This window comes from Saccostrea cucullata, unplaced genomic scaffold (genome assembly GCF_032062105.1).
Source record: "Saccostrea cucullata isolate Sc308-1 unplaced genomic scaffold, CSIRO_AGI_Scuc_v1 ctg1044, whole genome shotgun sequence".
In the NCBI taxonomy this organism is placed as follows: Eukaryota; Metazoa; Mollusca; class Bivalvia; order Ostreida; family Ostreidae; genus Saccostrea; species Saccostrea cuccullata.
This window is the reverse complement of record NW_026938158.1, coordinates 56,021-62,020: the sequence shown is the minus strand read 5'-3', so window position 1 is coordinate 62,020 and position 6,000 is coordinate 56,021.

Below are 6,000 nucleotides of genomic sequence, written 5' to 3'. Positions count from 1 at the left end.
GTTATAAAAGATGATAATTCCAGAATAAACATTATTGGGCGTCCCACACAGAAGACGAAAGGGCATCTCCAGATATCTTCTCCCTCTATTGTTCAACTTAACACTGGATTCATGGCACCTCAGAATGGAACGAAGCTATCTACAACAAATCCGTTTATTGGAATATTATTGCCAGTAGCCTTGATTGACGTTGTTATTTTGTTATTTTTATTTGGGTTAGCATTGTTAATGAAAAGAGAAGATTAAAAAGAAATTTAAGGGAAATATTCGGTGAGAATGATGATGTTAACCAAGTGAACGACATCGAACTTAAAATAGGAACAAAGATGACGGCTGGAGATTGTCATAGATGAAATGCATAGTAGATAACAAACGAAGCACTCTTTTGCGTCATACGAGCAAATTTAATCGGAGGCCTCACATTATTACATGAAAAAACACTTGCTACTTGAGATTTGATAGTTGTGTTTTAGTTATCACACAGGAATTTGATTTTAATTCAAGACTGAAATTTTAAAACAAGGGAATACTTTCATTCATGCACACTAAAATTAGTTCCAAAATTATTCAACCGTACAATACGAGGGGCGTTCAATAAATAATGTCATCAGCTCCATGACATACAACATAGAAATCATATGACATTAAGCTTGACTTTTTCTAATTATTGAATCTTTAATGAATTGATAACAGTTTATGTGACCACTTTTCATCGCATAATTTCATTGTGGGAAGCTGGAAAACAAGGGCTACTCGAGACACTGCGTTAAAAATGAATGGGCAAGAATCAGTAAATTGGAGTAAAATTGAACGCGTCATTAAAGCTGTTGTAAAACTTGTTAATTTCCCAACAATATATTAACTGAAATATGTGAAATTTACAGCAACTTATGTCTGTTTCATACACACATGAACAGGTGGATTTCAATTAACAAAAATTATATAGTGGTCATCAAAATTGGGTACCCTCCTTGTCAACAAGGACATACAACAACCAATGTATATTAGCGATAATTCAACAAATTAACGCAGATTTATGTTTTATTGACTTTAAGTTACATAGTAAATTTGATAGACATCATGCATATCGGGGGTAGTTCACACCACAGGCGCTTGACGTTTTTAACCTTTCTCTTTATAAATAAAAAATTTCCCTACTATAATAATAAAGAAGGTCGGACACGTAGCCATCTTGGATTTTTTTCAGGTCAGCTACCTCACCTCGATTTTTAGTCTACAATATGTTTAAAATAAACAGATACAACCCTTTCCTTGGAGTACTTACCTTAACTATACATCCACTTTCGGGCAATCCAACTCAAACCACATTAAACCCTCTCTAATCTTTAAAATATCGCTTCATACTCAGTCTACTGCTACCGACTCGGTAAAAACTTAGAAAAGGGAGGTCGGAAGTTGATGTTATTATGTAAATGAGAATTCCCTCTACTTATTTTTGATTGATTACTAAGGTATTTATATGATACATAACAGTAAAACTGTCCAAGCTCCATTATTTTGTGTGTATTTTATTTTTCATGCTATGGATTTACATGATGCAAACAGTTCGTTTTCTATGTCAGATATTACCGCAATTTTAACATTTAAAACTCTTAAGATATCAAACAAATCAGAAAAGGGCTTTCCCAGATTATGACGTTCTAACATAAACTTCCGGCCTCCCTTTTCTAAGTTTTTACCGAGTCGGTAGCAGTAGACTGAGTATGAAACGATATTTTAAAGATTAGAGAGGGTTTAATGTGGTTTGAGTTGGATTGCCCGAAAGTGGAGGTATTGTTAAGGTAAGTACTCCAAGGAAAGGGTTGTATCTGTTTATTTTAAACATATTGTAGACTAAAAATCGAGGTGAGGTAGCTGACCTGAAAAAAATCCAAGATGGCTACGTGTCCGACCTTCTTTATTATTATAGTAGGGAAATTTTTTATTTATAAAGAGAAAGGTTAAAAACGTCAAGCGCCTGTGGTTCACACTGTTTTAAAGAAACATTTGATTGTAAAAAAGTTTAATACTCAAATGTCACCCTATATTTATAAATATGAGTGAAAACCAGAGCGTGTAGAAAATCTAAACAATTATTTTTAAAAAATCAAAAATTGTTCTTATCAACGTTTTTCTGAAATTCAAACAGATTATGAAACTTGAATCCATTTTGCGTTGAACCCTCAAAACAAATTTAGAATAAGAAGTCCTTGACAAAACTGCAAAGGCCTAAGAAGACCAAAAATTTCCAAGAACACTAAAACAGTTTTATTCGTTATTTTCTTAAATATTAGCGGTCTTGTTGTTCAAGTACAGTAAAACTTCTCTAAACCGGCCAGCTGCCGGACTGAATAAAATGGCCGGACTAGAGGGGTGGCCAGTTTCCCGAGAATCTAATATGCTGAAGAAATGCATAACTATGTGACAGATGCTAGGAAAAATATATAATTAATGTCTTCATGTTATTAATTATCGGCAGACACGTAATGTATTCTTAAGGTCTGAAAAAATGAAAATTATTATTTGTGAGGATAAATTCTACATACATGTTGATTTTTATGTAAAGAAATTAAAAAAATAAGAACAGAAAAAACATAGAAAGTTACTTTATTAACCAAATGCGAAGAATCAAACCAGACCCTTTACCTTAACTGAACTCTATATAGCAAACTGCATGTGTATCTATTTACCGCTTAGGTAATTTAAAAAAAATGTTTGTACTTCAGTTAAAAGTAAATCATTAAAACATTTTTGAGCAAAACTTCTGTTATTCTCATTATGAAATTTATGTTTTGATAAACATTTAATTTTATTTTATTTTATTTAGCATTTTTTAACAGTGCCCAATTTTAAGGCCGCTTATGTATATTTAAAAAGATGATTCAATATGGCGTGCGATAATTTGTTGATTCATTCTGTGATTTAAATTTATTAGTTGTTTGATATTTTATTAATTCAAGTTTAATTTATGTTAATCATATGTACACAGCTTAGACCGGCCATTTATGTAGTCTGGCACGATGACTACCCATTCAAGACGGCTAAACAAGAGAAAACCTTATGAGGCCATATTCAGTTTTTCACACCTCTGACTTCTCGTGGATAGGCTGTTTTTCACACCTCCGGCCAGTCATTATAACCCTTCCGGCCAATGACAATTTAATTTCTTGCAATCAAAAAGTGGCCGGTATGATGAGGGGAAATTTCCTGTGTTTCTTAACTTTTGTTCTTGGAAAAGTGGCCGGTGTCCGGTTTTCAGGGGTGGCCGGTTTTATGAGAGTTTATGTGTAAAGAAATGTTAAGAATTTTGCCGGGACTTATAAATTTGGCCGATGTTCAGGGAGAACCGGTTTCCAGGGGGCCGGTTTGGAGAAGTTTCACTGTACATATATAGGGAGGTAGTTCAATTTCTGGAGGAATCTAGTAAGCAAAATATTTGCCAACAAATTAAAAGGTTTATGAGAAGAAGGAAACAGAATGAGGAATTCACTACATTAAATGTCTTCCTGACAGCGTCCAAATCCACAGGCCATGAAGAGTAAAGGAGTTTTGGGGTAAACAGAAAGTTTATATTTTGTCACATCAACAGTATTCGCCAGATCTTTTAATCTTTGAATTGTTTCATTTCCCAAACTTAGGAAAACACCTTTCAGAAAGAAAAAAACAAGCACAGCAAATCATAGGATCTGCAATTTTCCAGTATACGAAGGGTCATACTCAAAACTGTGTTCTAAAAACAATTAGAAATTGAATAAAAATGTTAAGGACATGTCTTTTAATTAAAAGAGAATATCTTAGTTAAATCATTAAGACAAAATCATAGAAAAGCGATTTTTGTTTCTTTCCGAGCTCTAGTGACATTATTTATTGAACGCCCCTAGGCCTCGTATATTACATCACAAAAGGTTTTTTCTGCACTCTAAACACTGATAATTCCAATCTTAAATTTATTTATTGATTCTCTGTGCTTTGATAGACGACAAAAATTCAACATCGATAAATTTCAATAGATTTTGGGCTTTGCAAAGAAAGGAAATAGACGGTTACATCTTCTAGTCTGTTTTAAAGTTAAATGCTAAAAAAAAAAACCTTGAGTTTAGACAAATCTAGCGAAAAAACAGAGGATACAGACATATTCTCGATGTTCCTCAGCGAATCAGCTTAGTTTTCGATGTAGCTGTGTTGGAAAAGCAAACATTCCCGAGAATTTTCGCTTCCTTTTAAGAATCAAATTCATGCTTTTAATTTCAATATTCTATCTCGTCTTTGAACAACCCAGGGCAAATCAAGGCTGTCGTCGCTCTGCTAATTTTGTTTTAGAGAGTTGTCGTACATGTATTCGTCATAATGGTCAAGGACGAATTATTCTGAAGAATACTTGTTTTTACGATATATGTTGACTTAAACAACATTCGGGGAGTTTTAAGTTTATTTTATTGATTGTTTTACAAGTAAATTTGATCTTTATCGACGCTCATCTCAATTATGTTTCATTCATACAATGCAGCATAAAATATTCCTACAGTGTACAAAAATAAAGGATCGTATTGAGGAATTAGATTTATAAGAATTAAACGTCCATTTTTCACTTTTTATCAGCTTGTGAGTAAAAAGGCATGAGTTTACACATCAGATATATTCTGAAAAAAAGTTTAATCCTTTAGAAAATCCAAATAAAATCAAGCGCTTATGAAGTTCATAATAAATTGAATCAGGGCTAAGCAGCCAGGCAAGAAATCTTTATCCGAGAAAAAACATGTCAGTTGACTTTTCTCCGTGGGAAACAGTTGTGATTCAATTTATTACAACTTACATGTAGTTACTCGTCAAAATCTAAAGAAATTTAAATTATCAGTTGATTAAAGATTTGGGAATGTTATATAACAATTTCAAAAAAAAAAAAAATAAAATAAAATAAAATATCTAATCAATTCAGTCTTTATTTTGTGTGTTTCTTTTTGTTTTAATGTACCTTACTTTTTTTTTACCTGTGTATTTTCCTGGTTATGTGCATTGACATAATTGATCGTCAAGTTATAATATACACGTAAATATTATATCTGAATTGATCTGTATACAAGCTGTGGTCCAAGTTAAGTGTCAGTGTACCAGAGTTTTTTTTTTATTGATTTGTTTACATAGAAATCGATTTAAAAGGCTGACATATCAGTTACACTTTTTACTATTACATCTATAAATGATGAAAACAAATATTGAGGATTAACAGTTAAAACGGTTATTTTGGAACTGGATTAAAAGGATGAATTCGAGATATTTAACATACATAGGAATACTAACGGTAATTGTGGGTGCTGTAGAAGAAGTATTGACTTTATATACAAAGGTAATTGCTTATTTTCCCTTGAAATATAAAATTCTGAGTAAATCATTCTTAGAAAAAACTTTCTTCGAGTTTAAGCCTTGTGCACATATATAACGATGATTTATATTTTTGTGAATTAAAACATCTGTTTACTATCGATATCTGAATGCTTCATACTTTTATAATGACACATTTACATATAGAACATGGTCACTTTATTCATGCTAAAAAAGGTCGAATTTTTAAATGACTCGTTGACTTTTCTACAATATCAAAATGGTAATATATAGATAATTAAGACAAACCCTCTTTTTCTTCAGGCCAACAAACTGTGCGTAATCAACATTACATGAATATCTTCATGCTGTATTAATATGCATCCAAGTCACATCTCGGAGTTTTAATTAAAAGCATTAAGTGGATCTTAACCATTGGTTAACTATTTTTTACGTATGTTGGAAAAATATTCTGTTTTTTCCCCCAAACATGTAATATTAAATTCTAAAAGTTAAGTGTTCATTAAAGATTTGTTAAAGAAATATATTATCTCATAAATGGGTTGGAGATGCAATACAGATGAATGATTGATTACTAGTTAAATGTCATAGCACTGATGCTAAATATTTTTTTTTCAGATAAGACATACAGGTTCCAACATTCTTTTCAATTTTATAAAA